The 22119-nt window shown below is 37.1% G+C and overlaps 1 non-coding gene across 1 annotated transcript; it reads right to left on the reverse strand.

Annotated features, from left to right (window-relative positions):
• Positions 1-1349: 1349 nt before the first annotated feature.
• On the reverse strand, positions 1350-1456 carry LOC139873830 (small nucleolar RNA R71). Its single transcript, XR_011767545.1, has one exon. It is a non-coding gene; the product is annotated as a small nucleolar RNA R71 (small nucleolar RNA).
• Between the last annotated feature and the right edge of the window lie 20663 nt (positions 1457-22119).

Consider the following 22119-nt stretch of genomic DNA (forward strand, 5'->3'; position numbering starts at 1 on the left):
TTCAATTTCACTTTTTACCATATAGTAAATTTTAATTACTTTTTACTATTTTGCTATATTGCCATGAAAAACCTTATTTCTTCTATTTTGTCAAATTAGTTAAATTGTATTTTTATTGTCGTTAATTTAGTTATTTCGTTTTAGTTAAATTTAAATTCCGTTCAATTAAGTAGTAAACCCTAATCCAAAATCCCCCTTTTAATAGATTAACTTTTAGCGATTAAAACCTTGAAAACTCCATTTCCCTGTGGAAAGAACCAGATTTACCAAATAAACTATTACTATACGGATAGGACAAAGTTGCCTATATGTGTGAAATCAATCCGAAATCATAAGAACACCATATAATCACAACCAATTCGTGTAATAAATTCAATCTAAATTCGATCAAAATAAAAGGACACGATCTTCACGTCATCAACTTTTTGGCGCCGCTGCCGGGGAAGTGGCAGTTAAATAAATAGATAATTTTTCTGATTCGTAGTAATAGTTGGATTTGTACGTGTACTGGGTTATTGGAGCCAAACAGTACTCAATTATATTGAGACCAAACGAATCCTGCCCCTCTGCTGCATCTTTTGGCTATTCAAAACGTGAGCAAAATAAGAAGGAAAATCTGTTTGTTTAAAGGTTTTTATCATTGTTTTTAGTTATTCGATCCTTTCGTGAAAATTCATTTTCAAGAAAGTTCAATGTTCATACACTTAGTGAATAAATCCTTCAAGACTACATACAATTTTGTAATTGTATGACCCATTCAAGAAATCCTAAACTCGTTGCACTTAATCCAGAACCTGAAAGAAACTTGAACAAAAGATTAAAACAAGAAAAACAAAAAAAAATTAGGTAGTACTAGTAAACCGAAAACACCGAAAAATATCAAAAAACAAGTAGGAAACACTAGTGGTCAACCAGAAATTAAAACTGAACCTGAAACCATCGTCATTAAAGAAGAAATGGCTGAAGTAACACCTGATCCAAATGATCTACCGATGTAGAATACCAGACAAACTGTTCCCCCTCTCGCACTTGCACCTATAAGAAGACCTGAAATGGAGGCTGAAAACTGGGAAGTTAAGGGGCAGTTTATGCACATGGTTCGTGAAAACCAATTTGACGGAAGACTTAATAATAATCCGATAGAACATTTAGAAGCTTTTGAAGATTTATGTGAACTGTACAAAAATAAAGATGTTTCTTCAGATGCATTTAAGTTAAGAACTTTTCCGTACTCGTTAATCGGAGATGCAAAAGCATGGTTGAAAGCATCAAAACCTGATTCTATCACAACTTTCAATGAATTAAGAGAAAAAATCATTACCCGATTTTTTCCACCAGCAAAAGCCGAAAGACTTAGAACTGAAATCACCACTTTTAAACAAAAGGCGGATGAAACTCTTTATGATGCATGGGAAAGATTAAAAAGAATGTTACGAAATTGTCCGCAACACGGATTACAAAAAGGGCAAATAGTACAAACTTTTTATCGTGGTATTGATGAACATACTCGTGGTATATTAGATTCCTCCGCTGGAGGAGTATTTATGTACAAATCACCAAATCAAGCGTATGACATGTTAGAAGACATGTCAGTTCATATTTTTGAATAGACACCGTCTAGAGATCAACTACCTAGAAGGACGGTGGAAAGCCTTGAAGAAAATGAAGACAACAATACAACCATAGCTTCACTGTCGAATCAATTCAAAAAGTTTGGAAGAGAAATAGAGAAACTAAATTCAACAGTTTTAGCATTGCAAGTAGGCAGTGATATCTGTGGGCAGCCACATTTCACAAAAGATTGTGATATCAATGATCGGCCAATGAACTCAGTAGCACAATTTAATTTTATGGCCAATCAAAGACAAGGAAATTTTCAAGGAGAAAATTCTAATTATCAACCTGCAAACCCAGGATATCAAAACCCGAAGAATTTTGCTTTTCAAAGAAATGGACCACCTGGCTTTTTCAATAGAAACCAACCTCCATTTCCACCTCAACAAAATTTCCAACAACAACCGTTACCTCAACAATTGTATCAACAACAAAATCATAACACACAACCAGTAGAGAAAAAATCTAACTTTGAAGAACTTATGATGAATTTTGTCAAAAGTCAAACAGAAACGAATGAGCAAGTGAAGAGACAACTTCATCAATCCCAAATGGAAAACGAGCAAGTACAAAGGAATCATCAAGCGTCGATTCAAAACCTTGAAAGAGATATGGGAAGAATATCCCAATTGCTTTCTGAAAGGCAATCGGGAACTTTACCATCATACAAGCAACCAAACCTTAAGGGTAAGGAAACTCAAAATTCAAGTAATATTTCACAAGTTAATTCTATCACTACGCGAACTAGGTTAACCATTAACCCAGAGATTCCAAAGCCTCTCACTTCTATTCATGTTTCACAAGAAAACGAGCCTGTGGTGGAAGAAAATACGATGCCAACCACAAGTGCACCAAAGACTCAAAATCAACCACCATTGAAGGTATACAAACCTCCAATTCTATATCCGCAACGTTTGAAGAAAGATAAATTACAAGCACAATACAACAAGTTTGCTGACATGATTATGAAAATTTGTATAAATGTACCGCTCGTAGATGTTCTTGCGGGTATGCCGAATTATGGAAGGTTTATCAAAGATCTTATAGCAGACAAAGGAAAATATGCAGAAGTTTCAACCACATTCCTTAATGAAGAATGCTCAGCAATTTTGCAAAAGCAAAATTTGCCACCAAAACTTGGAGATCCTGGAAGTTTCAACATTCCTTGTCTAAGGGGAGATTCAGTAATGTACGATGCATTAGCTGATTTAGGAGCGAGCATTAACCTTATGCCTCACTCCCTGTACTTAAAATTGAACTTAGGTGATTTAAAACCAACTAGGATGTGTATACGATTAGCTGATAGAACTTACAACTATCCTATTGGCATTGCTGAAAACCTACCAGTTAAAGTAAATCACTTAATATTTCCTGCTGATTTCGTTGTTCTTGAAATGGAAGAAGATAGTAAGGTTCCCCTAATTCTAGGGCGTCCCTTTTTTAATACTGCGGACGCAATTGTGCGCGTAAAAGAGAAAAATCTCAGCTTAGGTGTGGGGGAGGATAGAATTATATTGAACATAGATAAGGCTATGAAACACCCTATGTCTCCTGATGACGAATGTTTCCAAATAGACATTATTGATTGTTGTATTGAGGAAGAACTACAAGAACTATTAAATGTCGACACCTCAGATTTCACCCCGATGGGTGAAGGTGAAGATTTTGATGTCGATATAGAGTTAGACAAGCTATTGAAGGTAGTCACTGATGAAGAATATGTAGAAGAAGAAATTCCTGGGGAAGATGAAACTTTTGAAGAAATTACCGATGGTAATAAGTTCCGGATAAAATCTTCCTTGGAAGAACCACCCACCTTGGAACTTAAATAACTCCCGGAACATTTGGAGTATGCTTATCTCCAAGGAACGTCACAATTACCTGTCATAATTTCATCAAAACTTTCTAATGACGAAAAGGGTAGGTTAATGTCTATTTTAAAAACCCACAAAAAGGCAATTGCTTGGAAAACAACGGATATTCCAGGTATTAACCCTGCTTATTGTACTCACAAAATTCTAATGGAAGAAGATTTTAAACCCGTGGTACAAAGGCAACGAAGGTTAAACCCTAACATGAAAGAAGTTGTCAAAAAGGAGGTTATCAAATTACTTGATGCCGGGTTAATTTACCCTATATCCGATAGCCCGTGGGTAAGTCCTGTACAAGTAGTACCCAAGAAAGGAGGTACGACTGTTATTCTAAATGATAAGAATGAACTCGTTCCTACAAGAACAGTCACTGGGTGGAGAGTCTGTATAGACTATCGTTGTCTAAACGACGATACAGGGAAAGATCATTTCCCGCTACCATTTATCGACCAAATGCTAGAACGTTTGGCGGGAAAAGATTACCACTCTTTCCTTGATGGATTCTCCGGTTATTTTCAAATTCCAATTGATCCAAAAGACCAAGACAAGACCACATTTACTTGTCCATTTGGTACTTTTGCGTACTGACGAATGCCATTCGGATTATGCAACGCACCAGGCACCTTCCAAAGGTGTATGATGGCAATTTTTCATGACATGATTGAAGAAAGTATAGAAGTCTTTATGGATGATTTCTCTGTTTTTGGAGACTCCTTCAACTCATGTCTCTCAAACCTTGAACGAATGCTAATTCGTTGTGAAGAATCAAATCTTGTTTTAAACTGGGAGAAATGCCACTTCATGGTGAAGGAAGACATTATTTTAAGACACAAGATTTCTCGAGCTGGAATGGAAGTAGACAAAGCTAAGATAGACGTCATTTCAAAACTTCCTCCTCCAACCAATGTTAAAGGAATTCGTAGTTTCCTTGGTCATGCGGGATTCTATCGACGATTCATAAAGGATTTTTCCAAAATTGCTCGACCCATAACTAAACTTCTTGAGAAAGACAGTACATTCGATTTCAACGACGAGTGTCTAAATGCTTTCTCCATTCTGAAAGAGAAACTTACGAATGCACCTATTATGGTATCACCCGACTGGTCTAAACCCTTCGAGCTAATGTGTGATGCTAGTGATTTCACACTGGGAGCTGTTTTAGGTCAACGTCAAGATAACAAATTTCAACCAATCTACTACGCAAGTAAAACACTTACAAGAGCTCAGTTGAATTAAACAAGTACCGAGAAGGAGCTTCTTGCAGTAGTTTTTGCTTTCGATAAGTTTAGATCTTACCTAGTGTTATCTAAAACAATTGTTTATACCGATCATTCAGCCCTAAGTACTTATTCAAAAAGCAAGATGCTAAGCCTAGACTAATTCGTTGGATTCTTCTCCTACAAGAATTCGACATTGAAATCAAGATAAAAAGGGTGCTGAAAATCTCGCTGCAGATCACTTATCCCATCTTGAAAATCCTAACTTAGAATCACTCGACGAATCTGTTATTCACGATACTTTTCCAGACGAGTTCCTTATGAAAATTAAAATGGAAGAAGAAATTCCATGGTTTGTGGACTTTGCCAATTATCTAGCCGCAGAAATTCTTGTTAAAAATCAAACTTATCAGCAAAAGAAGAAATTTTTCACTGATCTGAAGTTTTACTTCTGGGAAAGCCCTAATCTCTTTCGTATAGGAGCAGATCAAGTTATTCGTCGATGTGTATATGGTAAAGAAGCTCAACAAATTCTGGAGCACTGTCATCAAGGACCGGCTGGTGGACATTTCGGACCAAGCTATACAGCTAAGAAGGTCTTTGACTCAGGTTTTTACTGGCCTACAATTTTCAAAGATGCACATAATATGGTAAAAACCTGTGATGCTTGTCAAAGATCTGGAAATATCTCCAAGAGAGATGAAATGCCACAACAAAGCATCCTAGTATGCGAAGTATTTGACATTTGGGGTATTGACTTCATGGGTCCATTCCCCGCCTCTAACAAATGCAAATACATTCTCGTAGCAGTCGATTATGTTTCTAAATGGGCTGAAGCAAAAGCTCTACCCACTAACGATGCTCGAGTTGTTGTCAGCTTTCTCAAAAACCTTTTCTCACGATTCGGACTTCCAAAAGCATTAATCAGTGATCGTGGAACTCATTTTACAAATCAATTACTCGAGAAAGTACTTAAAAAGTATGGAGTTAATCATCGTTTCTCAACTTCTTACCACCCTCAAACGAGTGGCCAAGTTGAAAACATAAATCGAGGTCTTAAACGAATTTTAGAAAGAACGGTTAAGAATAATCCAAAAATCTGGCATCGAAAGCTAGATGATGCGTTGTGGGCATTTAGAACCGCATTCAAAACTCCCATTGGTACCACTCCTTTCCGATTAATATATGGTAAGGCATGTCATCTACCTGTCGAGGTTGAACACAAGGCGTATTGGGCACTAAAAGAATGTAATACAGACCTTGTGGAAGCCGGAGAAAATAGATTCTTACAATTGCATGAATTAGACGAGCTAAGACTTCAAGCATATGAAAATTCGAGATCTTACAAAGAAAGAACTAAGAAATGGCACGATGCTCGCTTAAAAGAGAAGAAAGCATTTGAACCAGGAGACAAAGTTCTAATTTTTCAATCACGTTTTAAGTTTTCACCTGGGAAACTTAAGTCCCGATGGAGGGGACCGTATGAAGTAAAACAAGCATTTCCATCCGGATACATAGAGTTATATGACAAGAATAGTGGTATTTTCAATGTGAATGGTCACAGACTTAAATTCTATTATGAAGGGTTCAACAACACTGAAAGAGATGACATCACATTCTACCCTAAGGAAAAATGAATACAGGGTAATTTTAGCTAACTACTCGCCTTCTTAAAACGTTTCAAATTATTTCGAGAGTGGAGCCCGATTGGTCTTTTCCGCTAGCAGACACTAAAGAACTAGTCTTCTCCCTCCATTCTGAATTTTTTTGTTTTGTATGAAATTAATATTCTTTTTAAATTTAAGTTTTGTGTGAATTTTAAAAACAAAATTTACTTTATTTCATTAAGTTTAAAAAAATGATTTCTAAAATTCGTCGTGAGTTGAACACTAGGTCGTAGAACCAAAATTGCTTTACCCAAGGACGGGGCGAAAAATTTTGTTATCATTATTTTAATATTATTGATCTAAAGTATGCCAAAAATATTATATGAATATGGGGTAATATACCAAACTTCAAAAATATGTATATATGTTTGTAGTTTATTTTATATACTAATAAGGGTAAAAGACGCATTTTCAAAGAATGAAATTCAGTTTAACAAAAGCAACCAATTTTTGGCGAAACATATGAAAAGATGACGGAAATTTTGGAATGACGGAAAATCAACATTAACAGATTAAACAAATCTCGCAAGTTACGGCTTTTTAGCTAAAGAGGTTTTAACTCCCTTTCTATTCTAATTGCCCTCGTGAATTTAATTTAGTCTGATTTCATTGCAAGTGAGGGCATTGCATGATCTCAAGTGTGGGGAGGGGTTATAAATTCTCTCGGGTTTATACACTTGACTTATTTTCTAAATTTTGTGAAAATTTAGAAAATTTTTTTTAACTAAATGAATTCAAAGTAATATGTTTATGAACGATAAAACTAGGTGCGGGTACCGAAATTATTGTTAACCTTAAAAAAAGGACATAAATTGAGAAACAACTAAAACGCTTGAATTTATTTATTATAAATAAAAAGACGCATGAAAAAAAGCCAAGTGTGGGGAGATTTGTCAATATATATGAACTGTTATCACATGTTTGTACGAAGTTTATTGCAGGTACTTTTGCTTTGGGCTGTATAAATTTGTTTTACCCATTAAATTGTGAAAATTAAAGAAAAGATGGATCTACACGATGAATCAATTCCATCATTAAAATGAAGTAAAGTCTTCAGAAAAAGAAACGCGCATCTTGATTTAGGTCAGGAAGTTGTCGTCCAGACCAGTTGTAGAGTCTACGAAAAACCTTGAAAAGTTTTCTCGAAAATCAGCTAGAAATCCACGGACCTCAGCATCAAACAGGGTCGCCATGTGGTCAGACTTATCCTAACCATAAGAGGATCTGTCTCGTAAAATGGGGAGGGCGCCGTGCAAATTAGCTTGATAAGACTAATGAATCAGACCCCCAGAAAGGATAATCTCATTAAAAATTAAAAATCAGCTTTTAAGCCTGATATTACTCAATCCTTGAGATTGACCTTAAAGATTGAGAATTACAAACTCATGGAATTCAATGATATCTAAACTCGAGCTTGAACGAGAAAATATTTTGATCAAATTAAAACCGATTTGTTTTCTGAAAACCCATTTTCAATGCGCTCATTACCATTGAACGTAAAATCTTAAGAATTCATCAGAATTCATTAGGTCACCTGAACCAAATTGGATGTCAACCGTAAGAACGGTGGTTGCATAGCATGATCGAAGACAGGACCTTGTGCCAGACCGAAAAATTATAGGGTGATCCTTACTATTTCTCCTACAAAGGATAGTAATTGCATCCGACACGTTGTGGACCATAATCAAATGCATGTCATTAGACATTGCCTTAACAGTTGCTTGTTCATCGCTTTCCTTTACAACTGGAAGGTAGTTTACTGAAAGGTTATATACGGGACAAGTAAACTGGACGTGTGCTTTCCTAATACAAGGATTAGCACGTGGGTGACACAAAACCATAAGTTTTGAGCTAAAATTTTAAAAATATGAAACCCACAAAACCCACAAAATCATTTTGCTAACACCGGTGAAGGGTTATTCCGGAAAACTTGTCTAGGGTAAAATCTAGCTTAAATTTTTAAAAGATCAAAAGTTTTCATAAAGATCCAATTTCCTTAAGGATCTAAATTTTCATAGTCATGTGGGACTTTAAACCGCCGTTCAAATGTGCACTTTGCTTTGGAAACCGAAAGTAAATCGGCTATTTGATTGCAAGTGTCGTTGACCTGAACCCGATGCAATTGTGGATGGCACACCCACCTTTAACCATGGTTCTATCGTTACTATCATTATTCATACCGCCGTATCAAAATCACTGATGTATAAAGTGTGAGAATAAAGAAGTGATTTGTGTGAAGTTTGTTTTATTTCAAGTTATGTATTGCTTGAGGACAAGCAACGTTCAAGTGTAGGGATATTTGATATTGCTCCAAACGAACATATATTTAGTCGCAATATTGTAATTTCCTTATTTTTAGTTGTAATTGTTTAAATAAATAAGTGCGAAGACGAAAGACGAAGATCGCTCGAAACTGAAGATTTAAAGTCGAAAACGAAGATTTAAAAGGCAAAAACGTCCAAAATGCTTAAACGTACAAGTTACACTCCAAGTGGTTTAAATTATCGAAGAAAAATGTCTAAAGATTGACAAGAATACAAGTCGCGGAACGCAAATTACATGATATTAAATTGTACGAAAAGACGTTCGAGAAACCGGGACTGAGACATAAACCGGGCGTAAATGTACGAGACATCGGAGCCAAAATTATGAGTCAACTATGCACAAGAATATAATATAATATTTAAATAATTATATAAATTATTGATATATTATATATATTTTTATAATATGTCGACAAGTAAAAATCCAAAAAATTGTGAGTTGGATCTGGCGGCCATGCGATCGCATGGGAAATAGGTATAAAACCCATGCGATCGCATGGGTTACTGTAGCAGGCCACATATTTATAAAAAGCCAGTTTGCTCGAGCTTTATATACATCAGTTTTCATTTCTCTTCTGTAATATTCATAATATATATTTATAATTTTAATTTTAATTTAAGTTTATTTTAATAATAAAGTTATTGTAACGTTTAATTTACGGGTTTTAAGTCGAAGTTCTGTCCGTGTACCGCTACGCTAATAATATCGCTTTTTACCGTTCCAACTCACTGTAAGTCTCCACGTCCCAACTTTATTTTCACGTATCGTTATTATCGTTGTTATTACTATTGTTATTATTATTATTATTATTATTATTGTTATTATTATTATTGTTATCGTAATATTTATTATTATCGTCGTTATTATTGTTATTTATTTATTATTGTTATTATGTCCATTTTATAATATTTATATTTTTACGCCGTTATAATGTCCAACTAAATATCCATAGTGGTAACTAAAATGTAGAACCTCTGGACAAATGGATTGAACCATATTATAATATTATGATGTAACTTTGACTATTTTTAATATTAAGTTTAATCACCGACCCATTGTGATATAATTTAATATTTTCACCCTTATCACATAATTTATTAAAATTGACAAACGAAAGTGCATTAAATTGACATAAATTATGCTTCAACACCTCGGTGATCTAGACGGACATATGGACAAATTATTGACAACAATTTAGAAGTGTGATTCGATGGTTTGGGTAATATTATAGCTTATATAATCGTGTAATTATAAAAAGGGTAAGACCGTTATAATTTTGGTTTTAACGAAAGTAAAAACTGGATTAAATCTTAATTTAAATAATCGGGGTATAATTTAATTCGCTAAAACGAGATCGAAACGAAAGTTAGATTTAATTTTAGTTAGTTAAATCTTTATAAATCGGAAGATAAAATATAAGGATATATATTAAAACATCATAACCGGACTTAAAAACAATCCATAAATCCAGAGGGGACATATTTTAGTAGCCACTACTTTACCTTATTTTAAATCTCTTCAATTTCACTTTTTACCATATAGTAAATTTTAGTTACTTTTTACTATTTTGCTATATTGCCATGAAAAACCTTATTTCTTCTATTTTGTCAAATTAGTTAAATTGTATTTTTATTGTCGTTAATTTAGTTATTTCGTTTTAGTTAAATTTAAATTCTGTTCAATTAAGTAGTAAACCCTAATCCAAAATCCCCCTTTTAATAGATTAACTTTTAGCGATTAAAACCTTGAAAACTCCATTTCCCTGTGGAACGAACCGGATTTACCAAATAAACTATTACTATACGGATAAGACAAAGTTGCCTATATGTGTGAAATCAATCCGAAATCATAAGAACACCATATAATCACAACCAATTCGTGTAATAAATTCAATCTAAATTCGATTAAAATAAAAGGACACGATCTTCACGTCATCAGCCCCTCAACAAACTAGTAGCAAGCCTTGTCTTCTTCTCGGGTGGGCACTCGGTCGTGCAAAAACAACCCTCAACATCGGAGATCCAAGCCGCACTTTTCATGGGGTCGGGATCTACGTGAAAGTAAGGAGGCTTAGTCGCCAAAAAGTTCTTATAGCTAAACTCCAACTCGCCCCCATTTTGAGGTCTAGGAAACCTCCTTTCAACTTCTTCTTTGACGGCATTGGTCATACGTTCTTGAATCATATCGACAATTTGTTCCGAAACTGACTCTTCGAATATTTGTTTAACCCTTCGTGAGAAAACCGAAACATAGTTTTCTAAAGCAGTCTCAATCTTGGTAGTCATTTCATCTTCCTCCACATGAGAGGGACCACCATTGCCATTAGTATCCATTCCGTTTCTCGTCTTCATTCTAAAGATTAAAAATGGATTAGACATCACCAGCAATTTAATACACATATTTACCTATGCATATGACTGCACACACACCACATCCAGCTCGATACTTGTCGTACATCCTTGCTTGACTTGACTTGCAACCGTAATAGTGGTCGCGACTCACTATTACACTCACATGCCGTGCCATGCTTAAACGTATTACAACCATCTTGCTCGATGTTCAAAACAATAACACATGATTAGTATGTCATAACATAAGCATAGTTAGTCCGCCTATGCACCAAAGAACTAATCAAAACCCATACCGACCCGTAGTCCTACAAGTCCCGCACATAATTTTAACAACACAAATGTCTAAGTCTAGGCGCCTATCTCAAGTCACCTAAATCCCTTAGACCATGCTCTGATACCACTTGTAACGACCCAACCCTCGATATATCAAAAACACGACACAAAAAAAAAAAATTTAAAACCAGCACATCTGAACGGCGTCCAGATTCCTGGACGGCGTCCAGTACTAAAGCCTTGGACGGTGTCCAACAAATTAGGACGGCGTCCAGTTTCACTAACAGGGACTGACCAGTTTTCTTTTTTTACGTGAACGAAAAACCCACTTCCCGACACTTTCCAAAGAAGTATATTATCACAACATATCAACATAAGTAAAACTAAGGAATTTCCAAAATAAAAACTAGTTTTACATCATGGGGCCCACATATACCCAAAATACCATTAAGTACGAAATACGAGTTTCGACCACAAAAAGTTTAATTGCCAAACGTCACTAGAGCATGGTGTTTGGGGTTAAACTACCCAAATCTTGGTCGAACTTCCAAAAAGCTATAACCCCCGAGAGCCACTAATCCAAGCGAATACCCTTGCCCTTATCCGAGCCGGATCCTAAAAAGGTAAACAATGAGAGGGTAAGCTAACGCTTAGTGAATGCAATAATCATACATATACATATATAATACACCTACTTGCAAGCACTTACACAAATACCTCATACATGCTAGCAATTCACAAAGCATACCATCGCAAAGTATAACTCTAAATACTCCAAGACCACAAGCTAGCACAACGATAACATATATATAACTCGAATACTATAATATGTTACACTACAACCCATCACCATGGTCAAACAATAACACGAGGGAATGATACTTCGAATTTCCCACCGGTGTTCATAACAACCGTTAGTGTACAACGAAATATATCACTAACCCCTAGGCTATTCGGACAACGAAATATCCGCTCGAAGCAATCATTAGTGTACAACGAAATATATCACTAACTCTTGGTCGGTTTGGACAACGAAATGTCCATCGTTAGTGTACAACGAAATATATCACTAACTCTTGGGCAAATTGGACAACGAAATATCCATCGTTAGTGTACAACGAAATATATCACTAACTCTTGGTGGTATAGACAACGCATACTCGGCCCCTCTCCCGCCCTACAAATAGATACATTATATACACACATATATAATCATTCCACTCACCTTGTCGACTTGGCGAGATTTCCAATAACACTTGTAACTTCAAAGCGAGTCACCTAACACAATTAATTCTCAATTAATTCACATAATGAGTTGGACTATCCACCAACTAAACTCACTAGTGCATTTATGACCCATTTGCACTAGAATCACTCATTAAAGGTCAAGCCTCCCAACTAATCACTAAAAGCTAGTGACTAAGGTTTTAAGACTTCCATCAACACATAACTAGGGTGTTTTCATACTCAATTTAGCCCGCTAGGTCAAACCCACCCATTTGACCCATTTCAAGTCAACCATAAACCCTAGAACCAATTTTACTAACAACACAAGTGAGCTAGTGATTAACCAACCCATTTAGATGCATTTACACCATTTAACACTTGAAATCCTAGGTTAGTAAATCTTGAGTCTTTCATGACTCATCCTTACCCAAAATCCCCAAAATCACTAATTATGGGTTTTAGGTTCAACACTAACCCAAACCCTAACCCTTTAACACTAATTAAGTAAGAAAAGGAAGATTATGACTTACCACTACTATCACCGCGTAGCTAGCAACTAGATGAACAACTTTAATACTCGAGGTAGGACCCGAAACTAGCTTCTCCTTCCTTTCCTTGAGTTTTCTCACACTAGAAATCTCTCTCTCTCTCTCTCTAAACTTGAAGTGGTAGGGTTGAGGTTGTTGAAAGTGGAGTAATGACACACCCCAAAACTGATCTAGAGGCCTTAAACACGTTCTAATGTGAAAATACCAAAATACCCCTTCTAAAATATCTAAAAACCCTCAGCTGGCCCGCCAGTTATTCTGGACGGCGTCCCAAAATCTGGACGGCGTCCAGTCCTTCAAAGTTGGATGGCGTCCCAAGATTTTGGACGGCGTCCCAACTTGCTGGAAAAACAGGATGTTACACTTTTAGGACGCACGAATTTGTAAAAGCTGGGAGCTATCCCTTCCACAGTGTATGGCCTTATCAAGTTTCCAACACCATTAGGAATTGCAACGATAAGGTCAGAAAAACACGATGGAAATGTTGCAGCCGTAGAACAAGCAGAAAAACAGCCAAGCGAGGCAGAACAACTTCGAAGCTGCATGATTATCGTAAACCCGTGATATCCAGAGCAAAAAATCAAAATCGGTGGAGGATTATCCAATGAGACAAAGTTTAAGCTTCGTAATATACTAGCTTATAATACGGATGTCTTTGCATGGAAAGAAGCGGACATGACGGGCGTGCCAAGAGAAATTGCTGAGCATAAACTCAATGCAAATCCAAGTTTGACGCCAGTGCGACAAAAGAAATGTGGCATGACACTAGAAAGAAGCAAATGGTTGAAGGCAGAAGTCGATAAGTTGGTTAAAGCAAACATATTACGAGAAGTAAGGTACCAAACATGGGTAGCAAACCCTGTACTAGTAAAAAAACCTGACGGGTCTTGGCGCATGTGTGTTGACTTCACGGATATCAATAAAGCATGTCCCAAAGACAATTATCCTCTACCAGAAATAGACTGGAAAGTTGAGTTGTTAGCTAGCTTCCGATACAAATGTTTTTTGGATGCGTACAAAGGATACCATCAGATACAGATGGCAGCAGACGATGAGGATAAACTGCTTTTCACACAAGCCAGGGTATATATTGCTATACCAAGATGCCATTTGGTTTAAAAAACGTCGGAGCAACGTACCAACGCGTAATAGACGAGGCTTTCAAAGGTCAGAGATAGAAATTTAGAAGCATACGTTGATGACTTAGTCATAAAGAGCACAACAGAGCAAGGTCTGTTGGAAGACATATTAAAAATGTTTGCATCGTTAAGAAAGATTAATATGAAGCTCAACCCGTCGAAGTGCAGTTTTGGAGAAGAAGAAGGAAAGTTTCTAGGTCATATAATAACTGAGCGCGGGATAAGTGCAAATTCAAAGAAAATAGAGGAAATTAAGAATATACCGTCACCTAGAAATAAAAAGGAGGTGCAAAGTTTAACGGGTAAGTTGGCGGCATTAACAAGGTATTTATCAAAATCCGCAGAGAGATCACTCCCCTTTTTCGGGACACTGAAGAATTGCTTAAAGAAAACGGATTTCAAGTGGACGGAGGAAGCAGCAGCGGCATTTCAGGAAATGAAAAAGTTACTGAAAGAGTTGCCAACAATGATTGCGCCGATTGCGGGAGAAACGTTGATACTATACTTAGCAGCATCGAAAGAAGCAATAAGTTCAGTATTGATAGCGAACAGGGGACATGTACGCACTATAGAATTAAAAATAACTAATTTTCAATCAATAAGCATTTAAAATTATATAATTATACTGTACGAAAAGGTGCAAATGCTTGTATATTTTGTTAACAAAGCTTTAACAGGGAGCGAATTAAACTATCCTGCAATTGAAAAACTGGTTTATGCACTCGTGCATACTGCTAGACGCTTAAGGAGATATTTCCTAGCGCATCCAATAATGGTCCTAACAGATCAGCCAATAAAGCAGGTATGACAAACAACAATGCGTTGTCAACAAACATAAAATTGCTTGATAAATTCTAGCAAATTTACATTCGCTGATACTTGTTGAGCAGGTGCTATATAAACCAGAAAATTCTGGTCGCATGGCCAAATGAGCTATTGAATTGGGAGAGCATGAGATAAGCTTCTCACCAAGAAGTGCGGTAAAAGGACAAGTCCTAGCAGACTATCTGGCTAAAACAGCCGGAGATATCGAAGTCTCGCATGAATCAAAAGAAATACCACCTCCGCCCGAACAGTTGTGGGAGATGTACACAGATGGGGCTTGTGGTCTAGAAGGCGCAGGGGCAGGCATAGTCCTAAAAAGTCCAGAGGGAGAAGAATGTACCTTTGCGCTGCGATTTAGCTTCCCCGTCACAAACAATGAAGCTGAGTATGAAGCGTTGTTATCTGGAATGCGGGTAGCAAAATATCTGGAGATAAAAGAACTGTCAGTATATGTTAATTCGCAGTTAGTCGCAAACCAATTTAACGGAATATTTGAAGCATATGATGAGTCGATGCAAAAATACCTAAAACTTGTGCAAGAGCTGGCAGTGGACTTCGATTTTTTTCAGATAACTCAGGTTTCAAGAAGGCTGAATAAAAAGGTGGATGCGCTTAGTAAGGCAGTGTATCGGCCGCAGTTAAAGAAGAGGAGCAGAGTTGGATGACACCAATAATAGAATTTCTAAACAAAGGTACGTTGCCGATAGATTCAAGTGAAGCAAGAAAGATTAAGATGAAAGCACCAATGTATCTGTTAGACAAGGGAATTCTATACAGAAAGTCTTTCTTGGGACCTCATTTGCGGTGTCTTAATCCAACTCAAGCGGAGTCAATCATACGGGAAGTGCACGAGGGAATGTGCGCTTTGCACTCAGGACACAAAACAGTTGCGTCCAAAATAATGCGGCTCGGATATTGCTGGCCATCGATGTACAGAGATGCTACAGAAGTAATACGCAAATGTCAGTCGTGTCGGCTTCATGCACCGTAAGCAAGGCTTCGCGACATCCAATGATACCGGTCGCATCTCCATGGCCATTCTGCAAATAGGCAATCGACATAGTGGGGCCCTTCCCCGCAGGACCTAGGGGCGTAAAGTTTCTAGTAGTGGCCATTGATTATTTTACGAAATGGGTAGAAGCCAAACCGCTAAAAAAAATTTCAGGCAAGCAAATCCGAAATTTCGTATGGGAAAATATCATCTGTCGGTTTGGAATACCAAATGAAATAGTAAGCGACAATGGTACCCAGTTTGAAGGTAATCCATTTAGTGACTGGTGCCAAGAATTGAATATAAATCAAACCTTTACATCAGTCGCACACCCTCAGGCGAATGGTCAGTGCGAGGTCACAAATCGGGATATCATTTTAGGAATCAAAGCAAGGCTGGGATTGTGTCGAAGGGGTTGGATAGACGAGCTACCTAACGTATTGTGGGCACATCGCACAACTCCAAAAAGCGCAACTAATGAAACACCCTTTAGCTTGGTGTACGGGTCCGAGGCTGTAATACCCGCCGAAATAAATGTGCCAACCATGCGCATAGCTTCCTTCGATGAAAGTAGCAATAGCGAAGAACTGCGTGAAAATCTAAACTTAGTTGGAGAACGCAGAGAAATGGCGGCCATAAAAGAAGAAATCAACAAACAAAGAATCGTAAGCTACTATAATAAGCGTGTACAACCATTATCTTTCCAACTGGATGACTTGGTGTGGCGAAAAAACGAAGCAAGCAGAGCAGAGGATACGGGTAAACTTGGACCTAAATGGGAAGGACCTTACAAGGTTATTGGTGTAAGCAATACAGGGGCGTATCGGCTAGCAAGTTTAGATGGAAAAGCAATAAAACGCATCTGGCATGCGCAAACACTGAAACGGTGCTACATATGAAAAAACAGCAGAGGGATTGATCACCCCAAATAACTGTTTTAAGTTTTTATTATGTAAAGTTTTTATTTTCCATTGTAAACATGACAACTAAGTGTTGTTCAAGTGATATGTTTGAAATAGATTGAATCATGCAATTTAAGCCAATAACTTGTGCTTTTTTAAAAAAATTTTGTTGATTGCATGCCCCATAAGCTGCACAGGGACACACTCCGAGTCTCAAGTGGCATAGTTTAATTTGGTTACTAATACTATTTTTAATGGTGACAGTAGTAAATCATTGGTTTGTTTCAAACGCTCGTACACTGCGCAATACGGAGACTTGCACAGTCTAGACTATAAAACACAAGTTTGGTTTACTTGTTTAAATAACCCGGACATTGGCGTGGCCGGAAGACTCTTGAGTATAGACATTGGTTTGTCTATAGTATGGGTAATTTACATTAGATTGTATACGCATACGTACTTATAAAATTTTTTATAAAAGTCTTGAGTATAAACTTATAAGCATTGGTTTGCTTACTGGTGTGTACAACATTGGATTGTTGGCACAAGAATAAAAAGATCATGAAACGATTGAAGGGTCGCTCCCGTCATGAAGTCATGGAATTTATTCTACATAAGAGTTATTGAATGCATAATATTGTAACAAATCATTATAACCGTCGTAGTGATTTCGTAAAACAATAAATGCACTTTAACCAAAAAAGATGTCGAATTATATTCAATCACAAGCTAACAAATTACAGTTGAGAGATATAAAGTCAACCGCTTAGCATAAAAGCAGGAGACGTACCAAAATTTGACCTAATACAAGCTAATATAAAAATAAAAAAGGGGGTGGCATTGGCTGGAATATTTACCCTACACTAAGGAGAGTATGCCATCCTCACACGCAGCTATCAGACGCATACTCCGCTGTCAACAGAAAAGAAAAATATAATATATCATATAGGGATGCGAAACCTCCAAGATTGCAAGGCCAATCCCTCATTGGCAAAAAACAAGCCACCCATGGATAGCTTAACAAACTCAATCGAGTTTGTTGGTAATTATCTCTTGCGCGGAGATGGTAGGATCGTTAATGAGAAATTGAAGACGGGGGATCGAGATTTGTTGAAGTTGGGAACAAGCTTCCTCACATTTTTCCTTGGCTCCATCAACAAGCAACTCAGCAATATTGGGGGGAATCACGGGGGGCACATACAGTTCTGGGTGAATCACATTCCAGAACAGGGTTCGTTCATACGCACATGCGGCAACCATGGCTGCACCAAATTGCTGCTCAACGGCTTTGTAGTCGAGAGCATGCTAGACAAGGTTCGGTAAATCCTTGCAGAGAATGTCATACTCCGCCTTTACAGCGTCATGTTTCGTGCCCCATGACTCCTATGATGCAATTCAGTCACTAAAGCTTTCGTTTAAAAAGATGAGATGGTTCTCTGACTCTTTAAGCTTTGCAGGCAACGATGTAATCTCCGACTCCATAAACCTTTTATCGGCAACATGCCGATCCTCCTGCTGCTGCCTTTTAAACATCAGAGCATTAATTCGCTCTTCTGCCTGCACGTGCGCGGTTACTGCAACTGCGAACTGGGCAGTTAGCTTTGCATTTTCCTACTGCAAGGCATGTATCTTGGAAGGCTCTGTCGATGACGGCGGTGGTGGATGAGCGGGCTAGGCAGACTTGAGTTGCAAACGATTGAGGTCCTTGGCAAAGTTGAACAGCGTCGATTGCGTGTCCATGTAAAGTTCCTCTGAAGGAGAAAGTGCAGAAAAGTTTTGAATCAATTGCTGAGGGGCACATGCTTGTAGAAAAGAAAATTGTTGGGCGAATACTGGAATAGGAACCTTCATGAGTTCATTGGCATTTGGAATCAGTAGAGACAAATCTACTGGATTCGGGCATACACGTTTGGAATGATGAACTACACCACTTGGACCTACAAACACAATAAATATGGCATATAAAAAACAAAACGTCGATATTCAACTAAAAGGCCGTCGGATGAAATTAATACCTTCGTCATGTAACCTTTTATGGTTACCTAGCCCTCTAGTATCGGGAGTTTGGTATAGTGAAGGTAGTGTGTCTGAATGACTGGCCGGTGAACTGGAATGGTTACCAAAATCGGCGGCCGGATTGGGTGCATAAGATTCCAACTTCATCTATAATGTCAGAATCAGAACAACACATGAATGATACATAAAGAAAGTAACTAGGGTTACATAGCGTAATGCAAAATATGAGAGTATGAAATATACCTTTTTTAGTCAAGAACAGGTCTTCGCAGAGAAGATGAAAAGAGTTGAATGATTAAAAAGGGAAAAGATTGTGAGATACGAAAAAGCCAAAAGGCTATTTATAGAGAAATTACGTGAGTCAAAAAGTAACAAGTGTATAATAGTAGCCGTACACGTGTATCAATCTTAAGCTAAAACGCTTTGCTGAGATGTCCGGTGCACGTTAGCATCAACAGGCAGTTGCATAATTACAATCATTACCTTTTCAGAAAACAGTGACAGTTGTCACCTCGGGTGCAGGAAATGCAGCCGAAAAGACAGGTTGGTGACTGCACGCATACATTGCATTTAATGCTTATACAGTATCCGGTTACGCATATATACTTAAATAATCTTATGCACTATTCGGTTATATTTGGAATCCAACTAGGATTTTTTAGCAAAGTCATTAAGTATGCTGATTTGGATCAAAGGTGTTGTTGTGGTTCATTAGGTGTACATTTTTCTTACTAGTTCGACGTCATACACTAATTTTCATTGTATATAACATCAAACTGGGGGACTTAATGATACGCATATCCGTAGGACAATGCGAATGCGCATCCAAAGCCCTAAACCGCACACAAAACTGTCATGTCAGAGATATGGCACGGGTATAGCCACACTCTATGCGCCTATACCATCTGATGCGAGTTTCATATACTTGCATAAGGGTCCAGTACATTCTAAAAGAATGTACGGTATAATCAATTCGGATTCTTTTCCTTAAATAACGAAAGCTAGTTGGGATAAGATTGCATTTAATTAGGGAAGAGATTCTACCGAAACCCTAATTTGTGAGCCTATAAATACATAGCTCATAAACCCTAAAAACATATATACACATTCATTCGTTTACTCATACGTAAACCACAGCACACAAATCTTCATCGTACAAACAAAGCTTCATACGATCTTAAAGACTTTCAGGTATGTTTCAAACTATAAAACCTTCATGTCTTTAGGCCACTCAACCTCGTATGCTAGGTTGTTGGTGGACTCTCAAAACCGGCCACCCTGTCAGAATCGAAACGATACCGATGTGGGTTATCCACGACTAAGTGTCGGAGGTCCGAATGTTGTTAGTCCTTAAACCCTATTGTGCACTCAAGCGTAAGTTCACCTTGACCTTGTGAAAATATGCTTGATCAGTATGCTAATTAGTTTTCTAGCATGTATACAGTAATTGTGTAAGTGATTGCAAGTAAGTAGGTTATATATGTATAAGTATAATTATTGCATTCACTAAGCATTTTGCTTACCCTCTCGTTTTTACCTTTTTATAGGCTCCGGTGTGGACAAGGGAAAGGGTATTCGTTTGGACTAGTGATCCCGCTTCGTTATGTTAGGAGAAGCTTTTGAACATTTAGCTTTTGAAGTTTGACCAAGATTTGGGTAGTTTAACCCCCAAACACCATGCTCAAAGTGTCGTTTGGAATTAAACTAATGTGGTCAAAACTTATATTTTGTACGAAACTCGTATTTCGGCATATGTGGGCCTGGTTTCGTAAAACTTGCTTTATTATTGAAATGTGTTAGTTTTAACTATTATAATGTGATGTGAAAAGCGTTTCGTCTAAAAGTGTCGGGAAGTGGGAGATCTTTAACGCAAAATTGGAAAATTTGGACAGCGGGCTGTCAGGCAACCTGCGCGCCGCGCACCTAAGGGGCTGCGCGCCGTGCACCCCACTGTTGTATAATGAATTTATGGTCGCAATTAATGAAATTAGGGTCGCGAAGAGGAAACAAAAGATCATGGACAAAACTATGGAGGGAATAAAAAGTACTAAGGTCGCGAGGACCATAGTGGCTCGCGATTGCGAGCCTCACCTTCACAGTTGCTAGGTAGTATGTCAGCCATCAGTTTTATTTAGTAACTACAAATACATGGTTTATACCCTAATTACGTTAACTTACGAATTTTATATTTTCTGAAGCAACAAAGTCGAATTTTTATGGATTTTCATCACTTGTCTTGAAGTTTAACACTTGAGTTTCAATTCTGGCCTCCTTTAATCATCCAGTAACATTTTTATTATTCTTTTGATTAATACAGTGATTTTTAATTGTTTATCTTTGTGTTTGATTATCTCTTTTACAGTTATGCATAGCTAAATCTATTGTATGAGCTTAGATGATTGAACACCGGTGATGGATTGTTATCTTTAAGTTTTATATAATTGATTAAACTTCTTAAAATATGTTTGATCAAAGAATGATTGTTATTAAAGCTTATTTATTAGTTTTTATCATATAGATTATTGATTGTTTAACGACAGTTGAATTAATTGATGATCTTTACTAAATTATTGAAGCTGAATAGTTTAGGAATTCGTTTAATTATATGCGGGACACCATTATAACTAGACGATTAGAGATTTAACTATAGATTTGTTGAGATAGATGTGAGGTTGTAAAAGAACACCAAAATAACCTTCAGATTATATTCTTAAGTATGTTGATAAGAATCTTTATTGTTTGAGTTGTTCGATTTGATCCAGTCACATACATTTTTGAATGATTAATGACCAGTTAGTTTACATTATATAATTTGTGCCTCAACACCTTGAGTGATCTAGAGTGTAAGTAACTAGAGGGGGGGTGAATAGTTACTTAATACGATTTTTAAAACTTTTTTGATGATCAACAAGATTTGAACAATCTTTGATCAACTTAATCAACTCAAACTCAATGTGTGTAGTGTTTATGCTTGAAGTAATGCTGAAAGTAAAGTAAAGAATATAAACACAAGGATTTATAGTGTTTCGGGTGGATGTTAACTAATCCACCTTAATCCACTCCTCAATTCACTAATCGAGAGTTTTGATTCACTAAGCCTTTTCTTCCAATCCGGTGGAGATCCGATTTACAAGTCTTGTACTCTTTTGTAGA

Source organism: Rutidosis leptorrhynchoides, chromosome 10 (genome assembly GCF_046630445.1).
Source record: "Rutidosis leptorrhynchoides isolate AG116_Rl617_1_P2 chromosome 10, CSIRO_AGI_Rlap_v1, whole genome shotgun sequence".
Lineage (NCBI taxonomy): Eukaryota > Viridiplantae > Streptophyta > Magnoliopsida > Asterales > Asteraceae > Rutidosis > Rutidosis leptorrhynchoides.